The 18696-nt window shown below is 39.6% G+C and overlaps 1 protein-coding gene across 2 annotated transcripts in view; it reads left to right on the top strand.

The window, feature by feature from the left end:
• Positions 1-439: 439 nt before the first annotated feature.
• ngfa (nerve growth factor a (beta polypeptide)) overlaps positions 440-18696 on the top strand; it is a 44354-nt gene continuing 26097 nt past the window's right edge. For both annotated transcript variants that reach the window (XM_067446862.1, XM_067446863.1), the window contains exon 1: positions 440-597. The gene's annotated coding sequence lies outside the window, so the exon portion shown is untranslated. The remainder of the gene's footprint in view (positions 598-18696) is intronic.

Genomic DNA, 18696 nt, shown 5'->3' with positions numbered 1-18696 from the left:
ATCTGCAATACACCGCCTCATATTTTCTTATGCAAATTCCTAAGGCGCTTTTGAGTTTCTAGAGCAAAATGGATCGTGACTGAATGACTCAAGAAAAGAGTTTGAAACAACTATCGAGGTAAGCAATTCCAACGATGACTAACAGGACTAGGGAAATGTCAAGATCTGAATGGCTGATACGGGCCAAGCAAATCACGACAGTGAATCATCCCGTGAACGGGGCCTAAACAAAGCTCCACTTTCCTGTTACTCTCAGTGCTACATGGATTCTTCAGCCTATAGACATGACGAGAGAAAGGAGGGGCAGAGAGGGAGCGAGGGAGGGAGGGAAAGGGGAGGCACTAGGATCTGTTGGCTCCTGCAGTGGAGGTCAGGGGAGTAGCTGTGGGACTCCAACTTTCAGAACAATCAATTTCCCTTAAGAGAGAGAGAGTGGGAGCAGTGCTGGAGTGGATGGCACAGGACCTGGATACTCGCATTTTGTAATATTGAACAAGACCGGGCTTTGGGGATAAACCTGTGGAGAGTTTGAGAGCTGGAATACAACTAACTTGGGGTTTTGACATTTCACAAACTTGAGAGGAGAGCAGCTCTGAGGTAAGCAGCACTGGGTGCTGATGTCTGAAATTATGAGTTTCGTGGAATGCTTGTGAATGGACGTGCTACCTGTCAACAAGCAAAAGAGAAGCTTTTAATCTGAAATGAGCCCGTATCCTATGACAGGAAGACTCAAGGTGCTGTTGACAAGAAAAGCAATGCATGCATTGAAAAGAAATAACTTGAGTGATATACTAGATGGTATCTGGAGGGGAGAGGACCAGCAAAAGTGGGGCTTACTTCATCAACTTCAAAAAGTTAAAGCACTGAAAAAAGGGGAGGAAAAAGTAGCAAAACCCAAGCTGTTTCTGAATGAGTTCAAAACCAAATTGTGTGGTTTGGAAAAGCATAACATGTGGTATTATGAAAACTCGAGTGTTTTAGGGTGTGAGATGACATGTAGTTGAAGTATGAAGATATGTGCTAGGAGGTCTGATAGGTGATTGGGACCTCCAGACTTCTTAGTATTCTTTCCTAAGGTAGAGACTCATAAAAGATCAAACCTCTAACTTTCCATTTCTCTTTTTCTTTCCATCTATCCGTCAAGCCACTCATGTTACACAACCAGAGGGTCTCACTGTCGTTGCCTCATTCCTCTCTGAGACATGGAACACGTTACAGATTTTTATCATTTTCATCTGGGCAGGAGCTGTGGTTAGCATGTCAGTCGGCTTGAGAACCACTGTTGTAGCCTGAATACGTGAACAGCAGGGAGAAATCAACGCAGACGTGCAGTGGGGTTTTATGAATATTTTGGCAGAATAATGTAATAGATCAGTTAAGTTGGAATACACAAATACAACTTGCCTCTTTAATACATAGGGAACTGAACACCATACTATCCAGAGCAATAGAGTTTGGGCAATATAGTCAACATCTGTAAAAGATGAAGTCCCTCTTAAAGCCAGAGAAGCAAAAATAATACAATGATAGGTGTGATTATATACTGCATAATGTATCTCTTGAAACTCTCCCAGAACTGTATACGTCCAAATGCAAGCCGACGGCCCTCTTGAAATCGGTTTGGACACAACCCAAAGTTTACTTGACACTGAGTGAGTGAAGCCTTTCAAATTCCCAGATGCTCTCTTGTCCTGAGGCAGATGGACAGTGCTATTTTCCTTCCATACAATGATGTTGGCTATTATTATTCATGAGCAGGGTCAGGTTTCCCATTGAGCCTGAATTAAAGGTTTCTCTCTGTAGATCTGTGCTCACGTAGCGTAGCGTGCCGCTGTTGTAATGAGAGGTAATGAGGGCTTCTAATGAGGCAGGTGGGCCACTGCCAGCAACTCCCCTGGGTGTTTAAGTTACCCAGGCCGACGACTTGAGCCTATGGTTTAGTACCGGCAATGGCCGTGTATATATAAAACAACCCATTGACTCTATGGCCCGATAAGACCACACTGACCATCTGGCCAAACAAAATAGATGAGGTGGATCTAGTTCTACTCACCCAACATTCCACGTTCACTTACAGAATACTTTTGCAGACCAATAGCTCTGACAAAAAAAACTGACACAAACATGCACCAACTGAAATTATCTGGAATATATAGTATCTTCTGATGGATTTCAGAGTTTGGACAGCCCTAGAACTCTTGTGTGCAGTGCCAAGACAGTTTTATGAGTTTTTGAGCTTGCTTTGGAGCGCTTCTGTTTAGGATAAGCTGTGTTTGTTTGTGCAGAGAAGGCCGACCTCCGACAGAGAGCAAAATTTAATGCCCCCTATGGCCACACAAGAGCCCGAAAATTGTTCCCGTGGTGATTCACGCAACATTTGAGCTGGGAAGTGAAAGCGATAAATTAATAGAATGACTGTATAATGAGGTATGAAGCTGGAATCCATCAACGTCAGTAAAGAAGAGCTGATAGATAACAAAAACATGCTTGACAAGCATGACTGTTGGTATTTAAGACAGACAAATTCTTCTAATTAGCTTAGGAGTTTATGCATAACTATTTGTAGAAGATTGCAATGTCAGTTTAAACCCAATATTTCCTCTGGAGTAGGGGAGTGTTTGGATCATGTAAATTAGATCATGCAATAACATCTAAATTGTACGAAGAAGAGGATTGTTTACATGCCCAGACAGATGCTTGAATGCATTCATGAAATCATCCGCAAGAAGCCTATAAACTCACTCCAAAAATCTGTGTCTCATTTAGAATCCTGATGCAGCTTTGGTCAAAATGTTTATAGGATATTATTCCTCTGCTCCAAATACATCATACAATTATTTGTCAAGCTATGAATTTCATCCCAAGTGCTTGACAATACTCGCACTTTCTTGTAGTAATTATACCATTAAAATGTGCCACAGCTGTGTTTAACCGTGTAACTGATTTCATATTTCTGGTTTTCAAATAACATTTGGGCTGAAAAGTTTGAAACTATACTAAAAAGGTTTCTGTTTTACTTGCTGTAGGGTGGCGTTTTATTCATCATTAATTTGAAAAAGAAAGAAAATGGTAACACTTTACAATAAGATTTAATTTGCTAATGAACAATTAAGTAGTACATTTGTTACAGTATGTATAAATCTATGATAAGGTTAGTTAATAAAAATACAGCTGTTCATTAATTTGTTTATGTCAGTTCACAGTGCATTAACGAAAGTTAACAAATACAATATTTGATTTTAATAATATATTAGTAAATTCTGAAATGAACATTAACAACTATGAATAAATGCTGAGCAAGTGCAGTTCATTATTAGTTTGGACCCACTTTATATTAGGTGACCTTAACTATATGTACTAACATTTAAATAAATGATTTGATACAATGCACTTATTGTTTATATACATGTTGTTACATTACTTATATTTTTAAAAATACCTGCATGTAATTACATCTGTAATTAATTTCTGTTGTTACATTTATAATGACACTGTTGACATTTCCCTTACACCTAACCCTACCCCTAAAACCCATATGACCACACCTGACCCCAACTCTACCATTAAACTGACCCACACCCCTACACCTGACCCTAACTCTACCCTTAAACTAACCCATACCACCACACCTGTCCCTAACTTTACCCTTAAACTGACCCATACCACCACACCTGTCCCTAATTTTACCCTTAAACTGACCCATACCACCACACCTGTCCCTAACTTTACCCTTAAACTGACCCATACCACCACACCTGTCCCTAATTTTACCCTTAAACTGACCCACACCACCACACCTGTCCCTAACTTTACTCTTAAACTGACCCACACCACCACACCTGTCCCTAACTTTACCCTTAAACTGACCCACACCACCACACCTGACCCTAACTTTACCCTTAAACTGACCCACACCACCACACCTTACCCTAACTTTACCCTTACACTTACCCACACCACCACACCTGTCCCTAACTTTACCCTTAAACTTACCCACACCACCACACCTGTCCCTAACTTTACCCTTAAACTTACCCACACCACCATACCTGTCCCTAACTTTACCCTTAAACTGACTCACACCACCACACCTGTCCCTAACTTTACCCTTAAACTAACCCACACCACCACACCTGTCCCTAACTTTACCCTTAAACTTACCCACACCACCACACCTGTCCCTAACTTTACCTTTAAACTTACCCACACCACCACACCTGACCCTAACTTTACCCTTAAACTGACCCACACCACCACACCTGACCCTAACTTTACCCTTAAACTTACCCACACCACCACACCTGTCCCTAACTTTACCCTTAAACTTACCCACACCACCACACCTGACCCTAACTTTACCCTTAAACAGACCCACACCACCACACCTGTCCCTAACTTTACCCTTAAACTGACCCATACCACCACACCTGTCCCTAATTTTACCCTTAAACTGACCCATACCACCACACCTGTCCCTAACTTTACCCTTAAACTGACCCATACCACCACACCTGTCCCTAACTTTACCCTTAAACTGACCCATACCACCACACCTGTCCCTAATTTTACCCTTAAACTGACCCACACCACCACACCTGTCCCTAACTTTACTCTTAAACTGACCCACACCACCACACCTGTCCCTAACTTTACCCTTAAACTGACCCACACCACCACACCTGACCCTAACTTTACCCTTAAACTGACCCACACCACCACACCTGTCCCTAACTTTACCCTTACACTTACCCACACCACCACACCTGTCCCTAACTTTACCCTTAAACTTACCCACACCACCACACCTGTCCCTAACTTTACCCTTAAACTTACCCACACCACCATACCTGTCCCTAACTTTACCCTTAAACTGACTCACACCACCACACCTGTCCCTAACTTTACCCTTAAACTAACCCACACCACCACACCTGTCCCTAACTTTACCCTTAAACTTACCCACACCACCACACCTGTCCCTAACTTTACCTTTAAACTTACCCACACCACCACACCTGACCCTAACTTTACCCTTAAACTGACCCACACCACCACACCTGACCCTAACTTTACCCTTAAACTTACCCACACCACCACACCTGTCCCTAACTTTACCCTTAAACTTACCCACACCACCACACCTGACCCTAACTTTACCCTTAAACTTACCCACACCACCACACCTGTCCCTAATTTTACCCTTAAACTTACCCACACCACCACACCTGTCCCTAACTTTACACTTAAACTCACCCACAGCACCACACCTGTCCCTAACTTTACCCTTAAACTGACCCACACCACCACACCTGTCCCTAACTTTACCCTTAAACTTACCCATACCACCACACCTGACCCTAACTTTACCCTTAAACTGACCCACACCACTACACCTGTCCCTAACTTTACCCTTAAACTGAACCACACCACCACACCTGAACCTAACTTTACCCTTAAACTTACCCACACCACCACAACTGTCCCTAACTTTACCCTTAAACTTACCCACACCACCACACCTGTCCCTAACTTTACCCTTAAACTTACCTACAGCACCACACCTGTCCCTAACTTTACCCTTAAACGTACCCACACCACCACACCTGTCCCTAACTTTACCCTTAAACTTATCCACAGCACCACACCTGTCCCTAACCTTACCCTTAAATGTACCCACACCACCACACCTGTCCCTAACTTTATCCTTAAACTGACCCACACCACCACACCTGACCCTAACTTTACCCTTAAACTTACCCATACCACCACACCTGACCCTAACTTTACCCTTAAACTCACCCACAGCACCACACCTGTTACTAACTGTACCCTTAAACTGACCCACACCACCACACCTGTCCCTAACTTTACCCTTAAACTTACCCATACCACCACACCTGACCCTAACTTTACCCTTAAACTTACCCACACCACCACACCTGTCCCTAACTTTACCCTTAAACTTACCCACACCACCACACCTGACCCTAACTTTTCCCTTAAACTTACCCACACCACCACACCTGTCCCTAATTTTACCCTTAAACTTACCCACACCACCACACCTGTCCCTAACTTTACCCTTAAACTCACCCACAGCACCACACCTGTCCCTAACTTTACCCTTAAACTGACCCACACCACCACACCTGTCCCTAACTTTACCCTTAAACTTACCCATACCACCACACCTGTCCCTAACTTTACCCTTAAACTGACCCACACCACCACACCTGAACCTAACTTTACCCTTAAACTTACCCACACCACCACAACTGTCCCTAACTTTACCCTTAAACTTACCCACACCACCACACCTGTCCCTAACTTTACCCTTAAACTTACCTACAGCACCACACCTGTCCCTAACTTTACCCTTAAACGTACCCACACCACCACACCTGTCCCTAACTTTACCCTTAAACTTATCCACAGCACCACACCTGTCCCTAACCTTACCCTTAAATGTACCCACACCACCACACCTGTCCCTAACTTTATCCTTAAACTGACCCACACCACCACACCTGACGCTAACTTTACCCTTAAACTTACCCATACCACCACACCTGACCCTAACTTTACCCTTAAACTGACCCACACCACCACACCTGACCCTAACTTTACCCTTAAACTTACCCACACCACCACACCTGTCCCCAACTTTACCCTTAAACTTCCTCACATCACCACAAGTGTCCCTAACTTTACCCTTAAACTTACGATACCTGTCTCTAACTTTACCCTTAAACTTACCCATACTACCACACCTGACCCTAACTTTACCCATAAACTTACTCACATCACCACACCTGTCACTAACTTTACCCTTAAACTTACCCACACCACCACACCTGTCCCTAACTTTACCCTTAAACTCACCCACACTACCACACCTGTCCCTAACTTTACCCTTAAACTCACCCATACCACCACACCTGTCCCTAACTTTACCCACCACCACATCTGTCCCTAACTTTACCCACACCACCACACCTGTCCCTAACTTTACCCTTAAACTCACCCACAGCACCACACCTGTCCCTAACTTTACCCTTAAACGTACCCACACCACCACGCCTGTCCCTAACTTTACCCTTAAACTTATCCACAGCACCACACCTGTCCCTAACTTTACCCTTAAACTTACCCACACCACCACACCTGTCCCTAACTTTACCCTTAAACTTATCCACAGCACCACACCTGACCCTAACTTTACCCTTAAACTTACCCACACCACCAAACCTGACCCTAACTTTACCCTTAAACTTACCCACATCACCACACCTGTCCCTAACTTTACCCTTAAACTAACCCATGCTACCACACCTGACCCTAACTTTACCCTTAAACTGACCCACACCACCACACCTGTCCCTAACTTTACCCTTAAACTTGCATCACCACACCTGTCACTAACTTTACCCTTAAACTTACATCACCACACCTGTCACTAACTTTACCCTTAAACTTACCCACACCACCACACCTGTCCCTAACTTTACCCTTAAACTTAACCACACCACCACACCCGTCTCTAACTTTACTCTTAAACTTACCCACACCACCACACCTCTCCCTAATTTTACCCTTAAACTCACCCACACCACCACACCTGTCCCTAACTTTACCCTTAAACTTACCCACGCCTGTCCCTAATTTTACCCTTAAACTCACCCACACCACCACACCTGTCCCTAACTTTACCCTTAAACTCACCCATACCACCACACCTGACCCTAACTTTACCCACACCACCACACCTGTCCCTAACTTTACCCACACCACCACATCTGTCCCTAACTTTACACTTAAACTCACCCATACCACCACACCTGACCCTAACTTTACCCACACCACCACACCTGTCCCTAACTTTACCCATACCATCACACCTGTCCCTAACTTTACCCACACCACCACACCTGTCCCTAACTTTACCCTTAAACTTACCACACCACCACACCTGTCCCTAACTTTACCCTTAAGCTTACCCACACCACCACACATTTCCCTAACTTTACCCTTGAGCTTACCCACACCACCACACCTGACCCTAACTTTACCCTTAAACTCACCCACACCACCACACCTGTCCCCAACTTTACCCTTAAACTTACCCACACCACCACACGTGACCCTAACTTTACCCTTAAACTTGCCCACACTACCACACCTGACCCTAACTTTACACTTAAACTTACCCATATCACCACACCTGTCCCTAACTTTACCCTTAAACTAACCCACACCACCACACCTGACCCTAACTTTACCCTTAAACTTACCCACACCACAACATCTGACCCTAACTTTACCCTTAAACTAACCCACACCACCACAACTGTCCCTAACTTTACCCTTAAACTAACCCACACCACCACACCTGTCCCTAACTTTACCCTTAAACTTACCCACACCACCACACCTGTCCCTAACTTTACCCTTAAACTTGCCCACACCACCACACGTCCCTAACTTTACCCTTAAACTTACCCACACCACCACACCTGACCCTAACTTTACCCACACCACTACACCTGTCCCTAACTTTACCCTTAAACTTACCCACACCACCACACCTAACCCTAACTTTACCCTTAAACTTACCCACACCACCACACCTGTCCCTAACTTTAGCCTTAAACTAACCCACACCACCACACCTGACCCTAACTTTACCCTTAAACTTACCCACACCACCACATCTGACCCTAACTTTACCCTTAAACTAACCCACACCACCACAACTGTCCCTAACTTTACCCTTAAACTAACCCACACCACCACACCTGTCCCTAACTTTACCCTTAAACTTACCCACACCACCACACCTGTCCCTAACTTTACCCTTAAACTTACCCACACCACCACACCTGACCCTAACTTTACCCACACCACTACACCTGTCCCTAACTTTACCCTTAAACTTACCCACACCACACCACCACACCTAACCCTAACTTTACCCTTAAACTTACCCACACCACCACACCTGTCCCTAACTTTACCCTTAAACTAACCCACACCACCACACCTGACCCTAACTTTACCCTTAAACTTACCCACACCACCACACCTGACCCTAACTTTACCCTTAAACTAACCCACACCACCACAACTGTCCCTAACTTTACCCTTAAACTAACCCACACCACCACACCTGTCCCCAACTTTACCCTTAAACTTACCCACACCACCACACCTGTCCCTAACTTTACCCTTAAACTTACCCACACCACCACACCTGTCCCTAACTTTACCCTTAAACTTACCCACACCACCACACGTCCCTAACTTTACCCTTAAACTTACCCACACCACCACACCTGACCCTAACTTTACCCACACCACTACACCTGTCCCTAACTTTACCCTTAAACTTACCCACACCACCACACCTAACCCTAACTTTACCCTTAAACTTACCCACACCACCACACCTGTCCCTAACTTTACCCTTAAACTAACCCACACCACCACACCTGACCCTAACTTTACCCTTAAACTTACCCACACCACCACATCTGACCCTAACTTTACCCTTAAACTAACCCACACCACCACAACTGTCCCTAACTTTACCCTTAAACTAACCCACACCACCACACCTGTCCCTAACTTTACCCTTAAACTTACCCACACCACCACACCTGTCCCTAACTTTACCCTTAAACTTACCCACACCACCACACCTGACCCTAACTTTACCCACACCACTACACCTGTCCCTAACTTTACCCTTAAACTTACCCACACCACCACACCTAACCCTAACTTTACCCTTAAACTTACCCACACCACCACACCTAACCCTAACTTTACCCTTAAACTTACCCACACCACCACACATGTCCCTAACTTTACCCTTAAACTAACCCACACCACCACACCTGACCCTAACTTTACCCTTAAACTTACCCACACCACCACACCTGACCCTAACTTTACCCTTAAACTAACCCACACCACCACACCTGTCCCTAACTTTACCCTTAAACTTACCCACACCACCACACCTGTCCCTAACTTTACCCTTAAACTTACCCACACCACCACACATGTCCCTAACTTTACCCTTAAACTTACCCACACCACCACACCTGACCCTAACTTTACCCACACCACTACACCTGTCCCTAACTTTACCCTTAAACTTACCCACACCACCACACCTGACCCTAACTTTACCCTTAAACTTACCCACACCACCACACCTGACCCTAACTTTACCCTTAAACTTACCCACACCACCACACATGTCCCTAACTTTACCCATATACCACCTCAATATCAATATCAATATTGTTTTACATCACAACATTTCTGTTTCAAAGTTTTAAACTCCCAGATTTTCAGTGTGGTTTAAGGCTTTTAACAAAATGTTTTCAATGCATTTTGGCTATTAATTTACACGAAAACAGCGTTTGGGGTAACTTAAAATGCAATCTTCTTAAAATAGGATTCAAACTGCACATTTTCGAAAATTATACCGTTATCGTCTCTGTGTGAACTACAAAATCGCAAATTTGTGAAAACGGTTAAGTCATGTGCATGTGTCGTGTAAAGTCTATAGACGCGTAGTGTTTCTTTAGTAACATCACCATCTACTGGCCTGGCATGAGTAATACCACATTTTTAGTCTGTATGAACTGGGAACGTTTTAATAACAATGTCGTCTGTTCATGAAAAAGCTAAATTAAAAACGTTTCTGTTTTTAGTACATTGTTGTCATGTAAACATACTCTTAGTCTTGGACTCCAATGTTTGTACTTCATATTTTGCAAACACTGTCATTTTCTTCATACTGTATGCTAAAGTTTAAATTCCTCTTCACAGATCTGAATGTTCCCTTTCGTTCAGCTAACACACAAGCATGTTTCATCTAATCCCTGAGAGCTGAGGATTTGGACATATGTGCACAAGTGACTAATGATTCATTTTCGGGTCGACAATCGCCACTAAAATAACAATTGAGAGAAGTTTGCTTAACAGATGTTGTATGCCCGTTCAGCTTGACCGCAGAACATGATGCTGTTACCTGTACTCCACCCACTGTATTTCTGTTTTCATTTCATGGACAGATGACATGTTTTGCAGTGCTTGTCTCTACATGAGGTTGTCTCCAAAACATACACAGAACTGACACACACAATCAGCAGGCTTTGAACTAGCCGCAACCACTTTCCCCTTGTGGGCCCTGACTTTACGTTACTGTACTTTGTATTTTGCTACTGCAGGTGGGTGAGTAGACATGTACTTTCATGTTTAAGATTAACAGATGATTCAGACAGCTGTGAGAATATTTACTGTTATCGCATAGCTTAATGAATTGCTTGCCAAATGCGTACATTGGTATCGAAAAACATGACGATTTTAGGTTAAATAGAATCCCAGCAAGCAATAGTCATTGCCTTTCATCGCCTCGGATAACTATAGACCCGATATATTCCAGCTATGAGTAACCCACTTCTAGTAACCTGTTGGTTTTTTGCCAAAATAACTTGTGAGATGTATGATATTCCATCGTGTCAGCAAAGTCAACAGTGATTACAAGGTGTTTGGTTTCATTTCTTTGACATGTTTATGCTTTAGATGACTACTCTATTATTGGGCTATGGTTAGGCTTCTATTCAATTTTCACTGACTGCCCAAATTGTGCCTTGTTTTAGCCTCGACTTCAGGGCTGTGTTTGGACAGCTATTAGACGTCTTTTAAACGCAAATTTGCTTGCTGGGTTGTGAATGTACATACGAATATCTTGAGGCTTATAACTGGTTCTTTTTGATAATTTTCAAATCACCTTGACTTGATTTTAAAACTTCAAATGCATTTTAATTTAAGTACAAATATGTCAGGGGCATTCAAATAAAATGGTCACAAAAGCTGATAGTTATATTAAAACAAAGCCAAATGTAGTTACACCGCAGAGCATGTCATCTACCCACATTCAAAGCATTCCTGTGATTCCCACAAATTCAAATCAATTTAATATGCAAATATACATATCTGCCACTGAACAGAACATGATAACTACTTCCTATAAAAACAGCTCCCATCATGCTTTTCATGAAGTTAGATCGTGAGTCGTGGATGATTCAGTTTTTTAAATAAAAATTGTGAATAGTCATAAAATGGAAAATTGCAGACAATTAAGGAGCTAAGAAGCGAAAACTAAGGAGCGAATTCAATAAAATGTGGTACCAGTTTTGTGTAACAGTTATTCAAACATGTTTCAAATTTGGGAACTTTTATATCACAGGGGTTGAATTTAATTAAAACAAACAGATTTTTTTAGGGGTTTTTTTGTTACATAAAGGTCGCATAAAAAGTTTAAAAAAACTTTTGGTAATTGTTTACAACCCCATTTCTCATTTATATTTACAAATCAAGGTTGTAGTTCTATTTTTTACCCTTTTCCATAGACTTTCAATCTTAAAAACCATCATAAAAATTATGATTACTTATCAGTGTAAAACTGTGATATCCAAATAAAGAACAAAATGAGTGTAAAAAGTTGCTTCATAATTTTTGACACAATTCACAATTTTGCCCCTAATAAAGATTTTGGAAACAGTTTACCAAAAGTATCAGTGAAGAAAAAAAGAGAGAAATCAAGGTAATACTTTTTTTATAATTATAATAATTATTATTTTACTAAATATTTATTATGCATCATTAAGCTGTCATTTTTATAAACCGTGCAAAAGTGTCAAAATAGCATTTAAATGTGTGCATATAGGATGCATAAAATGACAAACAAAGATAAAGGAGCCAGTCATTTTATTCAAAAGATTTTTTTTTCAATGTCTTTTTCATCCCCTTCATTTCCACCTTAGATTGTTATTTAACACGCCAACACTGTAAACCCTAACACTCAAAATAATTAATTAGTTTGAGTAGAGCCAACTCAAATAAAATAAAAATAGTTATAAACTTTCAGTGTTTAGATTTTTATAAACTTGTTTGTTTTAATTTAGACATACTTAATTTTACCTGAAACTGGGCTGGGATTTTTATTTCCCAGCAAGCTTTTCCATGGCTCTCGAAAGGGTGAGTAAATGCTATTTTGGGGATTAATGTGATTAAAGATTAATGTTAAGTGACTTAGTAGTGTGTAATGTTTTGTTATGCTAATTTGCCCTCTGTAGGGTTTCCATCACGGTGATGAGTGAAGCATAAGCTTAGTTTGAGAACAGATTTATGTTAAATATATTATATTGCCATATTCATTCAGCAAATGCTATGCTAATGTTATCTAAGCATTGTGTTACCAATTAGAACTTGCTGAATTAGCTAGTTAAAGCTAGTCAAGTTTCCACTACTTAAAATATTTAAATTGAGATTACATGGTAATTTTAATGTATGAATTAACTTTCAAGTTAATTGTTACTACACTAGTGTTCAGTTTTGAACACTAGTTCAAAACTGATATCTGCCAGTTCCACTTACTTAAACTTTATATTTGTTAACTTATATTTATGTAACTCAATTTTTTGAGTTTTGCCAACTTACAATATACAGCGAATGACATGCTAAAAAAATGTCATGACTTTTGGGAAAATAGGTGTGAAAATTACACAATCCTCCTGTAATGTCTGAATTTAATATCTCAAACATGCATTTTAGTCTGGACTAGCTTTTGCTTTTGGGGTCCCCCGACAGTTGGGAAACAATATTGTCCTCTCCTACTGTCGTAAACTCTGTCATCTACATCAGGGGATGCGCGCATTCATTTGTTGACATGACATCCATGATAGCCCTGAACAAGTGATGAGCGGGTTGTCTTCAATTCAATGTTTGAGGGGTAAGTAATAACCATAGCAAGCATGACAGCCGACTCCGCATCGGTCGGGCACTCCTCCTTCAGCTCACGCCAACCAGCAAACAATGGCCCAATGTTGATCCTCGTCCTGCCTTTAATCACTTTTTCGTTTCCTCTTATTTCTTTCATCCAACAAAACCTTTGCTTTCTTATTTTTCTGTACTGCTTCAGACATGACTATTACATCTGACAAACAAACGATAGTTGGGCTCGCATGTCCGAATGTAAGGAAGTGTGGGTGTTGGTGGAAGTGACGTATATGCCGTAAAGCAGTCGAATTTTGTAGTTCTTTTTGTTCTCGGGTTACTACCCGAAACCCGAAGTTTAAAAGTACGATTAAAAACTATACAGACCCCGTCAGGCTATGGCAGACGTGTCATTCAACCTATTGTAAGTCGATTTATCATCACAAGAGTCTTGAAAATATATTATGATTGTTGAAAAGTTACCTAGTGTTGATTTAAGCTAATCTAATAGTTAGATAGCTCAAGAAACGCCCAACTGCACCATGCAAGCAGCATTCAGTGTGTTTGCTGTTACGATTTTGTGCTTCCTTTAGTCAACGGCAGCACTGGTTACGGATAGACTCCACGGCTAGATTCCCTTCATAATATCTGATAATATGTGTGACTTCTTGCTAACTTCTCGCACAATGAATTCCACATTGGATTTATGGCCTCGAGATCTATGGGATCTACCGCAACCTCTCACATTCCCGCCGTGTGTGGCCTAAGAAGAATTATCACGCACCTTTACAGAGCATGTCTGGCCAGTCGTGTCTGCGTGAACCTTCAAGCCTGAGTCATTCTGTTGGCACTCACAGCTGCTCAGCATGATTGCTTGTATGGCTTTAGAGCTCATTTCCTGCAGTCATAAATGCTCACTAGCAACAACCTGTAGACGGACATGTGAAGCCTTCTACCTGCTTTCCCCTCCAACATGAAGAGATGTTGATAGATCTTGTAAATAGATGGTGTAATGATGAGCTTTCATTTTGTTGACCTGAAGAATGGAGTTAGTCATGCTAACCAATGGATCATTGAATTTCACTAGCTGGAACAAGTCATTTCAATAAGGCTAATTTGGTGTTTACGTTAAGCTGTTATCATTTTTACGACAGGGTTTCTATGCATTATCCAAGGTCAGAAATCTCAGAGAAAAGGTCTCTGACTCTGACTGTCATATAACAGCAATGCAGATGTATAGCTTAAGTTCACTTTCAGAAGCACCAGCTTGATTACAGCTTCAACATCAGCACTTTTTTGTTGTTATTGGGTGGCTGTCTGGAATACTTGATTCTGATTGGTCAGTTGTGGCAGTCAGATACTTAGAACTGAGTTCAGTTTAACTGCTGATGTATTTTTTTTAACTTTTGAAGTCCGTGTCACTGTTGTTGTCACATACTATGATTTTTCCCATCATATGAGGAATTAAAGATTAAAGCACCACCTTCATATTTTTGGTTGTCCACCAAATCAAAAACTTGACATTTCTAAGTATTAAATAACTAGATCACAAGCAAGCAATCAAACTCCAAATTATGCAATATAATGAAATGAAGCTATGCAGCGTTTTGCCAAAGTACGCAGATTTTTGTGGGAAAAGGTGCTTTTAAAAGCTGTAAAAATGTAATAAAAAATGTTTAAAGTAATCTTATCATCTTATCAAAAGACATGCCCTCTCATGAGAATGCAATTATCTCAGACAACTCAATCCAACTATTCTAATCAAATGTATATGTGCATACGAAGATAAGAATTATCCATGAAGGGATTAGCACATCTGCCACGCATCACTTTATCTCATATTTGCTGAAGTATGTATGAACAGCTGGGCCCAACCCTTGTGAAAAATAATTGGGCTTAATTGGATTGAATAATGTAAATTAAAAATAAATAAAAATAAAATGGTAAAAAATGTTATGAAGCCCATGCTTATAATTATTTATATCCCCATTTATACTTATGTATTACTACACTGTAAAAAATTATTTAGAAAAAAAGGTTACCTGGTTGCCTTAAAATTTTGAGTTAATACAATGAACATTTTTTGAGATTCGATAACCTTTATTAAAAGATTATTAAAAGATTTTGTAAGCATATTGGGTAATTGTGTGTGTTTTACTTCTGATGACGCAGTGAAACATGCCAAATAGTGCTATTTTCATGATTTATCAAATTTTTTATGTTGTTCAGATACAATAATATTTTGAATTTCTATTTATTAGACCAATTTCCTTCACTGTATCAACTCAAATTTTCAATTTCAATAAACTCAAAATTTTAAGGCAACCAGGTTACTTACTTTTTTAAGTTAAACCAACAAAAACCAACAAATATTTTTTACAGTGTATAAATATATTTATAAAGACTCATTAAGACCTATACTGCATTATAATAACAGTTATAGTTACATTTATATTATTTGTATAATTACTTAATTACTTATAAGTCATGGATTTGCATTTACAATGTGTATGATCATTTCCGTTACACACTAATTTTTAAGTATAAATTAGTCAGTCATATGTTTCCATGAAGGGAAAATTATGATTTATTTGAAATCTATATCTCCTATGCATGATCTTGCGTATAGAAGTTTGAAAATATACTTAAGAAAATAATGTTGCAGTGTTTACCTACTATGCAAGAATAAAAAACTATAATTGTATTAACTGTTTGTATTAATTATTCATATATTATTATTATTATTATTATTATTATTATTATTATTATTATTATTATTATTATTATTATTATTATTATTATTATACTACAGGAATTCTCGTTCATTAGTTGATTTACAAATAAACAAATTAAAATATATAATGAGCACATTTTTATGATTTCTTAACATTTGCTTTATTGCACCCTCTGTTTTCACGGTACTTAAAGCCATCAATGATGCATTTATAATAGTTAGTAACTGTATTATTATTACTCACAATTAGTAGAACACAACACAGCTATTAATAATAATAATATATTCACTTATTTGACATAAATATGAATTACTAAAAAGTATTTGAAACTATAATATAATAACACTATAGCAATGCAGGTTGAGTTTTTATAAATACATTCATGGAAGACTGGCTAATTAATAAATCATAATTATAAATCAGTGATTAATGGATTATGAGCATGTGCATTGAATAAGCCAATGCGTGACTTAGCTATAAGTAATTATGAAAATAATATAAATGTAACTATAACTTATAAATGTTCTTATAAGCAGCATAGGTTTTAAAGAATCTTTATAAACATATTTATAGAATAGTAATACTATAAGTTTAAATGGGGATATAATTCTTTATAAGCATAGGCTTCATAGAAAGTGTTACCATTATGTTTACTGCAGATGAATGGCCATCTAAGTTAACTTAAATAGGGAAGTGTTCTTAACACACTTAGGCACACAAAGTGCACTTTGTAATAATGTCAAATTAAAAGTTTTACTTGAACAACATTTTTAACTATTATATTTTAATAATCTTTTGTTGTGTTTTAAAGCGCACTTATTTTGATATGGTGACCAACATACTAAAGCTCAAGTAAAGTTCTTGATTATAATTTTAACTGTAGTGTGTTATTCATTATCACATTTAAAGTTAATATATTATAAATGTAGCAAAATGTTGTAATTACAAATATATTTAAATAAGTACACTTTAACCCTATTTCAAAGACAATACAAGTAATCGTTAAATTATGAGTCAAAAAAGCACTCTTAAGTTCAAGCAAATGCATTTTAATATAAATGTACATGATATAATACATTTTCATTAATTGTAAATAGCATGCAGTTAAGTGTCTGAAAACATTACATTCAGTCTGCACTTAAGTACATTCATTTAATATATATTATTTAAATAATCTTATCTTCTATAAATATGCTAAAGTGTACTTTTTCAAAAGAGAGCTCATCATATAACGCCACATTTTTGTTCAACAGCATCACCTTTTATCCATTGACGTACAGTGGATGTGCAGTACTCTCAATGTCGCAAAGATTACTACAACACATGAACTATTCCCTTTTAAAGTAACTTAGAAACCTCTGTTAGTTCACCAAATCCTGGAATCTTTGTGTCAGCCGTCTGGTTGAGGGTTGAGCACGAAGCCATATATATTTCTCGCTGTCAGCTATGGTAAATTATATTAAGATGAGTGCAGACAGCCGAAGGTTAAGTTTAAAGCAACTGTTTTGAACAGGAACGGTCACAATGAAAGATGTTAAACCCATTGAGACTAAGTCAAGAGGAACGAGCGCAGCTCTCCTCCCAAAAGCGCAACGACAAGAATTCCAGCTTGGCACGCCTGTCTCCAATTCCAGAGAGAACAATCAAATTCTCACCAACTGAGGGGAAATATGGTGTAGCATTAACTAAAACATAGCCATGTGTCATGCAGAAACTGTTGCATGTCAAGGCTGTAAAACTCCAGCGTTATGGAAAAGACGTTAGTCTGACGTTCAAGGTTTTCCCACCAGCAGTCATTCAGGAACTGAATAAAAACACAATTATGCATGTCAAACGGTGAGAAAGGGATTCCCGGTCAATTTTATAGCTCCCGGGGCCTGACTGGTTGGCTCTTGCGATGACAGTATGGGAGAGTTCATTAGGAGAACATTAAACGCCGTCACACTTCTGAAATTCACAGGCCATTGAGATGGTATGGGCCTCATGAGACAGGAGAGACAAACAAATGCGTTCCCAAAGAACATGAGCCAGGAACTTCCTGCCTCTGTGGTACGGGCTGAAGGATCAGGAAAGTTTGCGAGCTCAATGGGGTAAACTCACTTATCAGCTCTTTCACCTGCATCTTATTCAATAACCAGCTGAAATCCAGTTTAACCAGGAGCTAAAA

Source organism: Pseudorasbora parva, chromosome 6 (genome assembly GCF_024679245.1).
Source record: "Pseudorasbora parva isolate DD20220531a chromosome 6, ASM2467924v1, whole genome shotgun sequence".
In the NCBI taxonomy this organism is placed as follows: domain Eukaryota; kingdom Metazoa; phylum Chordata; class Actinopteri; order Cypriniformes; family Gobionidae; genus Pseudorasbora; species Pseudorasbora parva.
The sequence above is the reverse complement of the archived record's forward strand: the minus strand, read 5'-3'. Positions and strand labels throughout refer to the sequence as shown.